The sequence below is a fragment of the Penaeus monodon genome, unplaced genomic scaffold (assembly GCF_015228065.2).
Source record: "Penaeus monodon isolate SGIC_2016 unplaced genomic scaffold, NSTDA_Pmon_1 PmonScaffold_1174, whole genome shotgun sequence".
Lineage (NCBI taxonomy): Eukaryota > Metazoa > Arthropoda > Malacostraca > Decapoda > Penaeidae > Penaeus > Penaeus monodon.
In genome coordinates, this window is record NW_023640536.1 from 18636 (window position 1) to 34171 (window position 15536).

Consider the following 15536-nt stretch of genomic DNA (forward strand, 5'->3'; position numbering starts at 1 on the left):
GAAGGAGGAGACGATAAGGAATGGGGGAAGCTGAGAGATAGAGGTGGAAGGGGGGAAGGGAGGTAAGAAGGGGGTAACAGAGGACACAGAACATGAGAAGTAAGATGAGGAGGAGTCAGGGTTGGACGGAGAGACAGAATTGGAGGGAGGAAGATGAGGGGGAGCTGTTTATCAATAAATACGACAAATATTTACACATACATTTATATACTCTTGTATAATACACACTACACACACACACACCACACACACACATATAGATATATATTCGATATATAACATATATTATATATATATATATCTATATTATATTATATATATATATATAATATATATATATATATAATGTGGTGGTGTGTGTGTGTGTGTGGTGTGTGTGTGTGTGTGTTGTGTGTGTGTGTGTGTTTATATATACAAACATATAGATGGATATATATAAAATACATACATGTATGTGTGTGTTTGTGTAAGTACATATATAATACTATTTATATATATAATAATATATACTATGATATATATATATAGTCTATCTATTACATATATATAACATAAATATATATATATATATATATAATATATATATATATATAATATATCATATATATATTATATATATCTATATAATATATACATATATATGTATACTTGTGTTTTATATTCTACATATCTATATGTATATAAAAATATATATATATTATATATATCTATAATATATAATATATATAATTATTATATATATATATGTGTGTGTGTTTGTGTGTGTGTGTGGTGTGTGTGTGTGGTTGTGTGTGTGTGTGTGTGTGTGTGTGCTTTTAATATACAAACATATAGATGATATATATAAATACATATACATGGTATGTGTGTGTTTGTGTAAGTCATATGTAATATATATATATATATTATAATATATATATATATATAATATATATATAGATATATATATATATATATATATGCATATATATACCTATATTATACTATATATATATATATATATTATATACTATATTATATATATATATATATATAATATATTATATATATATATATATATATATATATATTTATAATATATATATATGTAATATTATATAATATATGTATATTAGATATATATATATATATATATATATATATATATATATCTCTTTTATATTATATATATATGTGTGTGTTTTTATATTTTAGCCATATCTATCTTATCTATCTATCGATACTATCTATCTATTCTATCTATTCTTATCTATCTATCTATAATATTATATAGATATAAATATATATATATATATATATATATATAATATATATATATATCTATATATATATATATATAAGATAATAGATTATATATATTATACATATTATAGATATCTATATATTATATATTATATATATATATCTTATATATATATACATATCTATATATATACATATATATATATATATAAATAACAAATAAATAAATAAATATATCATATTATATATATATATAATATATCATCATATATATATATATAGATATATATATATATATATAATATATATATAGCTGTGTATGTCTGTGTGTTTGTTGTTTGTGGTGTGTGGTGTGCGTGGTGTGTTTGTGTGTGTGTGTGTGTGGGGTGTGTGTGTGTGGTGTGTGCGTGTCTGTGTGTTGTGTGTGTTGTGTGTGGGTTTGGTTTGTGTATGGGTGTTCGTGTGTTGTGTGTAAGTGTGTGTGTGTGGGTTTGTGTGTGTCTGTCTAAACGAATATTTAAATAATGGATGTGTAAATAGATATATATATAATATATATATATATATATATATATAATATATATATATATATATATATATATTATATACAATAGTTTACACATGACATTTAGATCCTCTTGTATAATACAAGAGTTATATAATATATATATATATATATATATATATATAATATATATATATATATATAGTATAATGTATATAGATTGTTTATATATATAATATATATATATATAATTATATATATATACATTATATCTATATCTATATATCTATATATATATATATATATATATCCATACCCTCCACACACATCACACAAACCACACACTATTTTTATATATCTATCTACGTATCCATCACACACACACACACACACACACACACTACCGACACCACACACACACACACACACATACACACACACCCACACACACACACACACACACAACACACACACAAACCATAATATATATATAATATCTTATATATATATCATATATATATATATATATGATATATATATATATATTATATATATATATTATATATATAGATATATATATCTCTATCTAGACATATATATGCTCTCTATCCCACACCCCATAGAAAAAGCACACCAGAAAAACACATACACATACACACACACCACACACACACACACATACATAAATAAATATATATAAATATAATAGTTAATATATATTATATATATATATATATATATATATAATATAGATATATATATATATACTATCTTTTTAATATTATATATATATGTAACATATATATATATAAATATAAATATATATATATATATATATATATATATATATATATATCTATCTCTATAGCTATATATATATATCATATCCTATGTATATATATGTATGTATCTCTGTCTCTCTTATATCCATATCTATCTATTATTATATCTATATATATATATATATAGATATATATATATATATATATACTATATAATATTTTGCATATATATATATAGTACATATATCTCTATATAATCTATCTTCATATATATCTCTATATCTCTATTCTATCTATCTTCTCCTATATATTATAATATATTGTATATATATATCTACATATGTATGTATCGATATATATTATCTATATATATCTATACTATCTCATCTATATCTCTCTCTCTCATCTACTATATATATATATATATATCATATAATGTCTATATATAGATATATATATATATATATTATATAATATATCTATATATTATAATATACTCTTCTATACTATATATCACTAATCGCTCTATCTATCTAGGTGTGTGTGTGTGCTTGGTGGTGTGCTGGTTGTGTTTATATATATACATCCTATATAAGATATTATTATATATATATATTATATATATATATATATATATATATATATATATATATATATATATATATATATAGAGAGATAGATAGATAGATAGATAGATAGATAGATAGATGATAATATATAAGATAGATTAAATAGATAGATAGATAGAAGATAGATAAATATATATATTTCTGGTGTTTGTGTATACTTATATATATTTTATGTATGTATGTATATACATATATATATATATATACACAAACATTATATATATATATATATATAGATATATAATATATATATATATATATATAAATATATATATATATAGATAAGATATATATATAATATATATATATATATCTATATATATATATATATATATATATATATATACTATATATAATAAATACATATATGTATTATATATAATATATATATATATTATATATATATATATATATATATATATACATATCAGATGCCTATACGTCTATGTATAGTGTGTGTGTCTGTTAATATATACATACCATCCACTTTATAATATTATATATATATTTATATATATATATATTATATATATATATATATATATATATATATATATATATAAGTATATATGTGGGTGTGTTGTGTGTTTGGTGGTGTGTGAGTGGTGGTGTGTGTGTGGTTGTGTGTGTGTGTGTTTGTGTGTGTGTGTGATATGTGAACATTTTGAGATATATATCATAGATGTAATATATATATAATATAAATATATATATATAATAATATATGATCTATATATATATGATATATATATATATAGTATACATATATATCTATCTATATATTATACTCGTATATATATATATATATTATATATATATATTTATATATATATAGTACACACACAACCTACACACACACACACACACACACACACACATATACGCACACAACCACACCACACACACAACACGTACCACACACACAACACACACCACACACACACACACACACACACACACCCACCACAACACACACATATATAATATAGATATAATATATATATATATATAAGGTGTGTATATCTATATATATATATATATTGTTATATATACATAGATGTATATATATCTGATAGATATATAATATAATAGTATATATTATTATATAGAGATATATAGATATATATATTATATTTATATATAATAATGTGGTGTATATTATATTATATCTATATATGTGTGTGTGTGGGTGTGTGTGGTGTGTGTGTGTGGCGTGTGTGTGTGTGTATTTTGTGTGCGTGCGTGTGTGTTGTGTGTGTGTGTGTGTGTGTTTGTGTGTGTGTGTGTGTGTGGTGTGTGTACATGTGTGTGTGTGTGTGGTGTGTGTGTGTGTGTATTTTTTTGTGTGTGGTGGTGTGTGTGGTGTGTGTGTGTGTGGTGTATACCGTATATAGATATATATCTCTAGATATATATATATCATATATATATAGACTATATATATAATATCTATATATATACTCACACATATTTTATGTATATATGTTTATGGTATATGTATATATATATACATATATAATGTATATATATATATATATATATATTAATTATCAATTATTTATATACATATAATATATCATATCTCTATCTATCATATATATATATAATATATAGATATATATAATATTCATATTATATATATATATATATATATATATATATAATATATATATATATACTATATAACTTTTATAAATGTTAATTTGTACTATTGTTATTAATAATAATTATTACAACAATGATAAGAATATTTTAATGATAATCATTATTTTATTATTATTGTTATTATTATATAGTGGATTTTGGGGTGTAGATAAGCAAATAAATTGGTGGGTGGTCTAGTATAATGGTAATGTATATAAAACTTGTATAAAATCATATACATGTACATAATATACATTAGTACATAAATAACACTCCACTACATGCAAACACACACACACACATCTATACATCTATCTTTCTACCTATTACAGCTTTTGACTTCAACTTCCTCGCCGTAAAAAAAGAAAAAAGTAAGCATGGATCGACTGAACGGGTTCCCCTAACAGGCCCCCAAAGTTCCTGAATCTTGGTCTTGGTCGCAGGAGACCTCTAGGCCTAGGGCTTCGCCTCATGGCTAAAGCATCAAGAGCCGCCACAAAAAGTGACTCGAGGGACTCAGATAGGATGGCACATCGTTGGCAAGTCAAGGTCCGAGACCTTAATTTGCCTAGTGTTGCTCCGCACTGACTTTGGCTAGTAGCTCTGCCCATTATCCAGTCCATACAATTGTTGAAAAGTGTGGGTGCAAGGCACAGCCTTGCCTCACCCCTTGAATAACAGGGAAGAAGTTCGACAACCCCCACCAAACACTTTACAACACTTTCATAACCAGTATAGAGGCTTGCTAATCAGGCCAATAATCTGGTCGGAATTCCCCTGAGCCTCAGGATCTCCCCTAGTGATTCCCGATGCACCGAGTCAAACACTTCTTTTGAGTCGATGTAGGCTGCAAGCAACCCACGACCAAACTCACGACGGCGTTCCCCACATTACTCGAAGCGCTAGTATACTGTCTATGTGGACTTGCCAGAAGTAAAATCAGACTGCTCCGGTCTCTGTGCCTCAGTAGGTGGTTGCCGGATCCATTTCAGAAGAATGTGGGCGAGAACCTTGCCTGGTATGCTGAGCAGTGTAAATTCCACGGTAGTTGCTACAGTCCATCGTCCGCTTTATCCCCTTCCAGAGAAGGGATGACCCACGTCCCCTCAGCCGGTCAGGGGGGGAATGGTACAATAACTGCCAAATGGCAAGTCAGGACTGTATGCAGGCCCCCGAGCCATAGGTTTCACCCCCAGCATTTAGTCATTCAGCAGGGATATCACATATGCCTGCAGCTTTCCACTCTTCAGCTCTGGAAAGCGAACCTAACCTCTGTTAGGGTAGGAGGTTCCTCACTGATGGGTGGGTCCGGCACAGGCACTTGAGACCTCGCTTGCATCCAAGCTAACTGTTTGGAAAGGGTCCAACTGGTACAACTGTTCAAAATACGCAGCCCAACGTTCACGAACCCCAACATGATCTGAGATGAGCCTCCATCCGCTGACGGACTGCAGTCATCTGTGAGGAGGGCTTAGGGTTTCAGTTTTCTCAGGGCTTGGTAGGCAGGGCGAAGGTCATTTACACCAAGAAATGGCCTTTGACCTCCTCAGCAAGATTCCTGATGAACTGTTCCTTGTCCCTTCTCAGCAGTGTCCGAGCCCTAATGCACCATGGAACGACGCAAGACTTGAGTCCCTTCTCAGCAGTGTCCGAGCCCTACGCACCATGGAACGACGCAAGACTTGATTCCCATAACCGGTCTTGCACACGCTTCAGTGGCGCTAATGTCTCCAGGTGCAGATGGTATTCTGCCTTGTCCTTGTGCAGACGCCAATGGACTCCTGAGCTGCTTCGAGTGTTCCAACGCTTGAAGGACTCCCACAGAGGCAACTGGATCCGTCAGGTTGCTGTTTCTGGGAATCGTCAGAGACTGCCGTGGCGAACCCACGGTCCCCTCCTCCTCCCTTATTCTGTCCAAGTGAAACTACCTTTAGATTGGCCACTTGGAGGGATGGGGATTTTTGAAGTGTACCCGCCGTGTAGCCACAAGCAGGCCTATGGTCGGTTGCCTACAGACTCACGCACACCGGTAAACCCTGCAGTTCTGGAGGATCCTCCATCGCGTGCTGACAAGAAATGTGGTTGATCCTCCTTGGCAACATTACCCGTATCGCTGTACCAGTCCAGCGTGCGAAGTTTGAGCGCTGGTACAAGAGCCAGAGAATCCTCATTTTCTGGGACCATGCAAAGTTCCCCCCCCCGGAGAAGGCGGCTATTCTCGCTAGCTGGGAATCAGCTCCCGAGCCCATGGGGCGAAAGAACATCTCGTAGCCACTCGGTCACAGCCGGATACCGCATTGAAGTCGCCATAACAATGCGAATGTCTGCCGGGGGCAATCGTCTGCCACAGATGCGAGTTTGGCGTAGACGCTCTCTTTCCACATCGGTTTTATGTACATCGTAGGAGCGTATACACAATAAGAGACAAGAACCAAAAGCTGCTTCAGTCTCAATGCCATGATCCGATCATCAACTGGTGTCACCCGACTACCGCAGCTGAAGTCGACTGGAAGATGGCTATGGCTACACCTGGAAGGTGGTGACCATCGCTACGGCCCGACCAGTAGTAGTGTAACCACCCCACATGACGGGTGCCGCTACCAGGTCTTCTCACCTCTGAGAGGGCAGCCACCTCAACTCCCAGTCGCTTCAATTCCCGGGCGATAGCAGAGGTAACCGATCATCCTGCCAGCAAGACTCCGGATTTTCCCGAAGCGCCTACCCTAAGCACGCCTGAGGTTAAGCCTCGGAGTGGTCACTCCGGGTCACGCCACTCTGCCCGCCACCCGCCAACAACAGCCCCAAATAAAGGGGTCGGCAGGCTGTGGGACCGCCTTCCACCTGTGGGTGCCCGAGGGCTTTCCCCCACACTTCATGGTGGGTTGGCGCCTGCGCGGGGCGCAGGCTGTGACGAGTAACTCTCGTTCCAATCCTGCACCCCGACATTTGCCCAGCATTTCCATTTACTTTGGACGTTGCCATATATATTATATATATATATATATATATATATATATATATATATAATATCTATCTATCTTCTATCTATATATGTAATTACTATTCTTTTTACAATTATAATACCAGTAAAAATAATAATAATGAAAATAATAACAATAATAATATTAATGACAACATTATAACGATTATATTATTAATTATCATTATTTTCATTATTATTATTATGCTTATTGTTAGTATTATTGATATTATTACATTTAAAATATATTTTTTTGGCAATAATACTAATAATTAAAGTAATAATAATGATAATGATAATAATAATAATAATAATAATAATAATGAAATGATAATGATAATGAAAGCATGATAAGTATAATGATAATGAATAATGATGACGATGATGATGATGATGATGATGATGATGATGATAATGATAATGATAATAATAATAAAATAATGATAATAATAATAATAATAATAAAAGCAATAATAGTAACAATAATAATAATAATAATAATAATAATAATAATAATAATAATAAAAATGATAATAATAACGAGAATATTAATATATTCAATAATCATCAAATGTTTAATCAAAATTCCTTTTTATTCTCTCTTGTATCATCAAGCTGTCATATTAATACAATTCCGGTAATTATTATCATTATTACGCTACTACTTTGCCAAAATTTCAAATAGATATAATATATAAATAAATAATAAATATATAAATAATATATATATATATATATATATTATATAATATATATATATATATCTATATATATAGACTAATTACTATTGTTTTTTACAATTATAACCATAAAAATAACATAAGATAATAACACATAATAATATTAATAACAACATTAAATGATTATTATTATTATTATTATTATTATTCATGCTTATTGTTATTATTATTGTTATATTTACATTTATAATATCTTTTTTTGGCAATAATACTATAATTAAGTAATAATTGATAATGAATAATTGATAATGAATAATGATAATGATAATGTAATGATAATGATAAATAAAATAATACTAAAAATAATAGTAATATAATAGTAATAATAGTAATAATAACAATGTAACAAGAATAACAATAATAAATAATGATAAAAGGATATAGAATAATATAATAAAATAATAATACATAATAATAATAATACTAATAACAATGATAAATATTAATAACATATTAATAACTGATTATTATTATTATTGTAGTTATTAATTTTATTCTGTTTATATTATCAATTATTAATAATATTTTTTTGGCAATAATACTATAATTAAAGTAATATAATTAAATAATCATAAAACAATACAATAACAATAACAATAAAATAACAATAACATAATATAATATAATATAATAATAAGTAATAATAATATAAGTTGTCACCAATAATACTCAGCAACTGTTGTAAACCTTTATTGTTGAAGGTCCAACCTGAAAACCGAGAATTCACATATCTAGGAACTGGCCCCAGAAGATGACAGATTCTTAAACTGCAATATACCTAATTAGATAGTATTACACTTGATACAGGAAACAAAGCCTAATAAGCCTTAGAACCAAATTTAAAGCGCAGTAAATGTAAATAACACAATCACTGTTGATAATAGGCAAATAAAGAAGGATATCGTAAATGCCACAATCCTGACCCACAAGGAACACAAAACTTTCATAAAATCAACAATAACTGAGAATTCAACTTACATCATGCCATCTCCACATGATTAATTGGTGACATAGATTCCAATCAGGGCAGAGTCAAATTTAACACATCCATGAATCTAATTCTCTTTTCTTTCTTTTTTAACGGTAGGTTCATGTCTGAGCCGCCGTGGTCACAGCATGATACTTAATTGTAGTACTGCAGAGAGCCCTGGAGGAGCTGGAATAAGCATAGCCAGGACTGATACTCGCTTCCTTGAGTGTGTCTTTTACCTCTGCTTGCCACCCTCGGCCTGTGCGTGATCACTTGGTAGTCTTATCGGTGGTTGGGGGTTCTGCCCTACGGCCGAACCGCAGGCGCCTGGTGGGCGGGACGCCATCAGAACGATGCCGACAACCCCGAGTCGACAGGAGGAATCTCTAGAGGCCAAGAAGAATCCAAGAAGTTTCCAGCCAACCGTAATCCCCGGGGGGAGAGGAATCCTAAAGCCAAAAGAAAATCCTAAAGACTAATTCTCTACAGCTGTCAATATTTTAGTTGATCACAATTTCTTGTCAAAAACTGACTCCCGTCAACGCGTTCCAATGCCTCCATGCGTCGCCAGACAAAAACAAAACGACTAAGGGATGCTTCATATAATAGACTCCTTTACATATATCATTCTTCAGTACCTTTAATCAATGGGAAAATAATATCATATTTACCCAATAATAATATCATAATAAATAATATATAAAATAATAATATATAATATATAATAAATATATATATATTAATCATAATTTATCAAATTCTCTTATTCTCTTATCATCATGCTCAGATTAATACAATTCGTAATATTATCATTATACTCTAATAATCCAAAATTTCAAATATTATATATCATATATATTATTATAATATATATATATATTATATATAATATATATTATATATTATATACATATATATATTATATACTATTGTTTTTACAATTATATTACCAGTAAAAATAACATAAGGATAATAACAACTAATAATAATAATATGATATATAATTATATATTATTATTATTTATATTATTATTTATATAGCTTATTGTTATTATTATTGTTATTATTACATTATAATAATAATTTTTGGCAATAATACTATATTAAGTAATAATATAATAAATATATATATGATGAGATGATGATGATGATGATGATGATGATGATGATATGAGATGAATAGATATGATGGATATGATGATATATATGATGATCATGATAATGATAATGAATAATAAAATAATAAAATAATAATAATAATAAATAAATAATAATAATAATAATAATAGTAATAATAGGGTTAATTTATCGAAAATGACAACCGGGTCTTCCCAGACAATATTTATATCATCAGATTTGTTTTCGTGAGATGACAACGAATCCGATGATATTTTCAGTAGCATTCTCCAGCCGACAATCTTGATGTGATTTGATAAGTCCCGATAGCAGGGGAGGGCATGAAGTAGATAAGGGAAATTGTGGGGTAAAACAAGCTGAAATAAGAAGAAAAGTGAACAGAAATGTGTAAAACAAGCACAAAAAATGCTTAAAATCGGACAATGAAACTCTATGGACGTCGCCGCCATCTTTCAAACTCTACGCCCCGACGCGCCAACTTTCGAAAAAACTCTACGGGAACCAAACCCATCATTCGGTAAAAATCTACGGGATTTCACATAATCCAGATCCCCCGTGGTAATCGTACAATGCGTCCTAACCAATAAACCAACCTAACCTTAATCCTGTGGGATTTATACACTACGATCTATATATTCCCTACCAGGGGGCTCTGCCCCCTGGACCCCCAGGGGTAATTTATGCGCCTAGCCAGGGGGCTATGCCCCCTGGACCCCCGTGGTAATATTTACACCTAGCCAGGGGGCTATGCCCCCTGGACCTCCAGGGTAAAACCAAATACCTTTTATATCGCGAAACACCGAACGTTTCTTTGCTTCCGGCTATGGTCACATTTGCTTTGTTTCTAATCACTTTTATCAGCATTTGCGGCACTGGATGGGTTCAAATATCAGGCTGTGATAGAAACGAATGTCTATTTGTCCAGTATATCCACAAAAGGGCTTTAAAAATGACCCGGTACCAACGCAGCACTCGAAATAAAACATTGCTTACTGGCGTTTCACGACGTATTGGCGCTGCTGGCCTGTCAAATCTCCCGGTGGCAAAAGGCACACGCGCATACGATTATTGTACAAATGCATAAATACTACCAAAACCGTAATGGGAACAAAAGGAAAGAACGCTACATACCATGATCCGAGAAAAAGACCTTGATAATGACAAAATATTCTTCTCACGAGCGCGTAGTCAATAGTAAGGACTCAGCATTGCGCTATGAGGTCTATCCCGCTGTCACATTTTATTTGACACGGCTTTCCCGGCCAAGATAAATGGAAGAGGCTTAGCTAGGTAAATGCACATGGCTATTTTACCTCACTCTTGTCGTGAAATGCACGATATTTTCCAGATAATAGTAATATACGAATAATAATGAACATCAACTAATGTTGACCATAGAATTGGAAAAGTGTAATAAATAGATATATTCTCAAAGGTAACAAAGATACATAGCTATAATTTATAATGTTACTCATAGTAATATGACGATAAATTTCCTAATATTGTATAATACATATATATATTTGATTAACTAATAATGAAGGTCTAATAATAAGTAACACACTCATTAACCTATATATATAATACTTATATATGATATGATATCACAATTAAATTTTATAATATGAGTAATAATAACTTAATATACTAATGATAATACATTAATAATAATAATAATAATAATGAATAATAACTAATAATAATAATAATAATAATAATAATAAACATAAATATAACATAAACAATAATAATATATATATATAATACATATAATATATGCAATAATACATAAATAATAATAAATAATAATAATAATAATAAAATAATAATAATAATTTTCATACCAATAATACTCAGCAACTGTTGTAAAACCTTTAATGTTGAAGGTTCAACCTGAAACAGAGAAATCACATATCTAGGAACTGGCCCAAGAAGAATAACAGATTCTTAAACTGCATATACATAATTAGATCAGTATTAACACTTGATACAGGAAACAAAGCCTAATAAATCCTTAGATCCAATTAAAGTTCAGTAAATGTAATAACACAATCAGAACTTGATAATATTCAAATAAAGAGGATTCGTAAATGCCACATCCTGACTCCACAAGGAACACAAAACATTTCATAAAATCAAAATAACTGAGAATTTCAACTTACATAATGCCATCTCCACATGATTATTGGTGACATAGATTCCAATCAGGGCAGAGTCAAATTTAACACATCCATGAATCTAATTCTCTACAGCTGTCAATATTTTAGTTGATCACAATTTCTTGTCAAAAATTGACTCCCGTCAACGCGTTCCAATGCTTCCATGCGTCTCCAGACAAAACAAAACGACAAAGGGATGCTTCGTATAATAGGCTCCTTTACATAAATCATCCTTGAGTACACTTAAACAATGGAAAATATATCATATTTACCACAAATAATTAATATCATAATACCTTTAATACATTGTACTTATTGAAATAACAATTTCAATACAATAATAATAATAGTAATAATAATAATAATGATAGTAATAATAGTAATAATAATAATAATAATAATAATAATAATAATAATAATAATAATAATAATAATAATAATAATAATGATAATAATAATAATAATAATAATGATAATATTAATATATAATAATCATCAATGTTATCAAAATTCTTTGTCACTTTTATACCATCATTATTGTAATGATTATACAATTCTCGGTAATTCTTAATCATTATTACTCTAATAATTGCCCAAAATCATCAAATAAATCGAAAAAAACGTCATATTGGAGTACATTCTGAAAAGGCTACATTTCGTTAGATTTTGCCACTTTTTCGACGTTTTGGGAATCATTCTATTTACGTTTTTTATATCAGATATGGACCACAATTCCTATTATCATCAGATAATATCATGATTATTAATCATATTATCGTTATATCATAACTTATCATCATGATCATCATAATTTTCATTAGTTATTGCTATTATTATAATCATTATTGCACTTATTACCATTATTATTGCAATTATTCGCAGTTTGTTAATATATATGTTCCAAACTAAACAATTACACAACAGCTAGAGTAATATAACATCTAATAATAACAATAATACGATTTTATAATAAGTATTAACATATTTTAAGGGAATATCGTTTTATCGTTAGTAATCTGATATCAATATATAACGATTATTATTATTATATGTACTCATTATATTATACTTATTATGATCATTATTGTTATTATTACAGTTGCTAATATATTTTTGGCCAATAATATTAAATAATTAAAGCAATAATAATAATATGAAGACGATAATATATAATAATGATAATAATAATAATAATCAATAATAATAAGTAACAATAATAATGTAATAATAAGTAACAATAGTTAATAATAATGATAATATAATAATAATAATAATAATAATAATTAAATATTATCAAAAATTCTCTTTATTCTCACTTTTATCATCATTATTGTCATGATTAATAGAAATTCTGGTAATTATTATCATTATTAGACAAATAATTGCGATATTTCGCGAGATTTAGCGGCTTTTTCGACTTTGAAAATATTTTCTTTACCTTTTTATATTATATATGACTATATTATCATTTTATAATCATGATTATCATCATTAATATCGTTACTCATCAATCATCATTATCATCACTAGCATCATCATTATCATCATTATTGCATTATCATCTCATTATCAATATCATCATTATCATTGCAATTATTGCAGATAATATATATTTGCAACTATACAATAAAACAACAAAATAATAATATTAATATCAATATAACAACAGAGATGTAGTATATAGTATAGAGACAGATAAAGAGGAGGGGGAGATGGAGAGAGAGAGAGAGAGAGAGAGGTGGGGGGAGAGCATATAGAGAGAGAGGGCCGGATGAGAGAGAAGAGGGAGAGGGACAGAGATGAGAGAGAAAGAAGAGAGAAGGAAGAGGGGGAGAGTGGAGATATATATATATTTCTATATAGATATATATTATTATATATATATAAATATACATAGAGTAATATATATGTATATCATATAATAGGTTACTACCACACACTCACCACTCACCCACACACACACAGGGACACACTCTACAATACACACAGTACAACACAAACAAATCACACACACACAACACACACACACACACACCCACATATATTATAGATATATATATATATCTATATATAATATATATAACATACACACACACACGCATAATATATATATATAATATATATATTATATATATATATATATATAGATAAGATATATTAGGAGTAGATTATATATAGTACACCATATTAGATAGATATATATACTAGAGATAATTATATATACATAAATATATATTATTGGTACGCCGGCCGCTCGTCTCTCTGCCCACCAACACAAGCAGTGCTAGGCAGACGGCGTGCTATAATAGGGTCGTGAACACTAAACAGCTCCAAGAGGCACCGAGCACCACAGTGTCCCAGAAACACACAGGGAAACACCAAGTTGGCGAGGCAGGCCACGAAATAAACACAAAATGGCATTTTGGTTATTTACCCGTACACTTTTCTATAGGCACAATACAGGGGGGAAACCAAGCATTAGCCACAAAGCACAATACAGCTTATTAACAGGTCCCCAAGCAACACAGGTTATCAGGTCACAAGGGCACACACGAGCGTCTCACAGGAGCAGCACCCAACCTGCGTCTCTCGGCTTGTTCCTACGATTCCTCCGTCAAAGCCAGCTGCGTCATGTTTGCCAGGTCCCTTCCATGTTAACACATGCCCGGTCATCCTTTTAATGTTAACACATGTTTCGCACAGAGACAAAGACCCACTGGCGTCTGCTCTGACATTTCTAAACCTGAA

At 30.0% G+C, this 15536-nt stretch overlaps 1 long non-coding RNA gene across 2 annotated transcripts; it reads right to left on the minus strand.

Annotated features, from left to right (window-relative positions):
• Positions 1 to 12488: 12488 nt before the first annotated feature.
• Positions 12489 to 15237, minus strand: LOC119568948. Of its 2 annotated transcripts, XR_005228186.1 has the most exons (3): positions 15223 to 15237; positions 12792 to 13030; positions 12489 to 12522 (listed from the first exon to the last, which is right to left on the minus strand). It is a non-coding gene; the product is annotated as an uncharacterized LOC119568948 (long non-coding RNA). The 2 variants fall into 2 exon arrangements; XR_005228185.1 differs by lacking the exon at positions 15223 to 15237 and having other exon boundaries at positions 12792 to 13104.
• Positions 15238 to 15536: the final 299 nt, after the last annotated feature.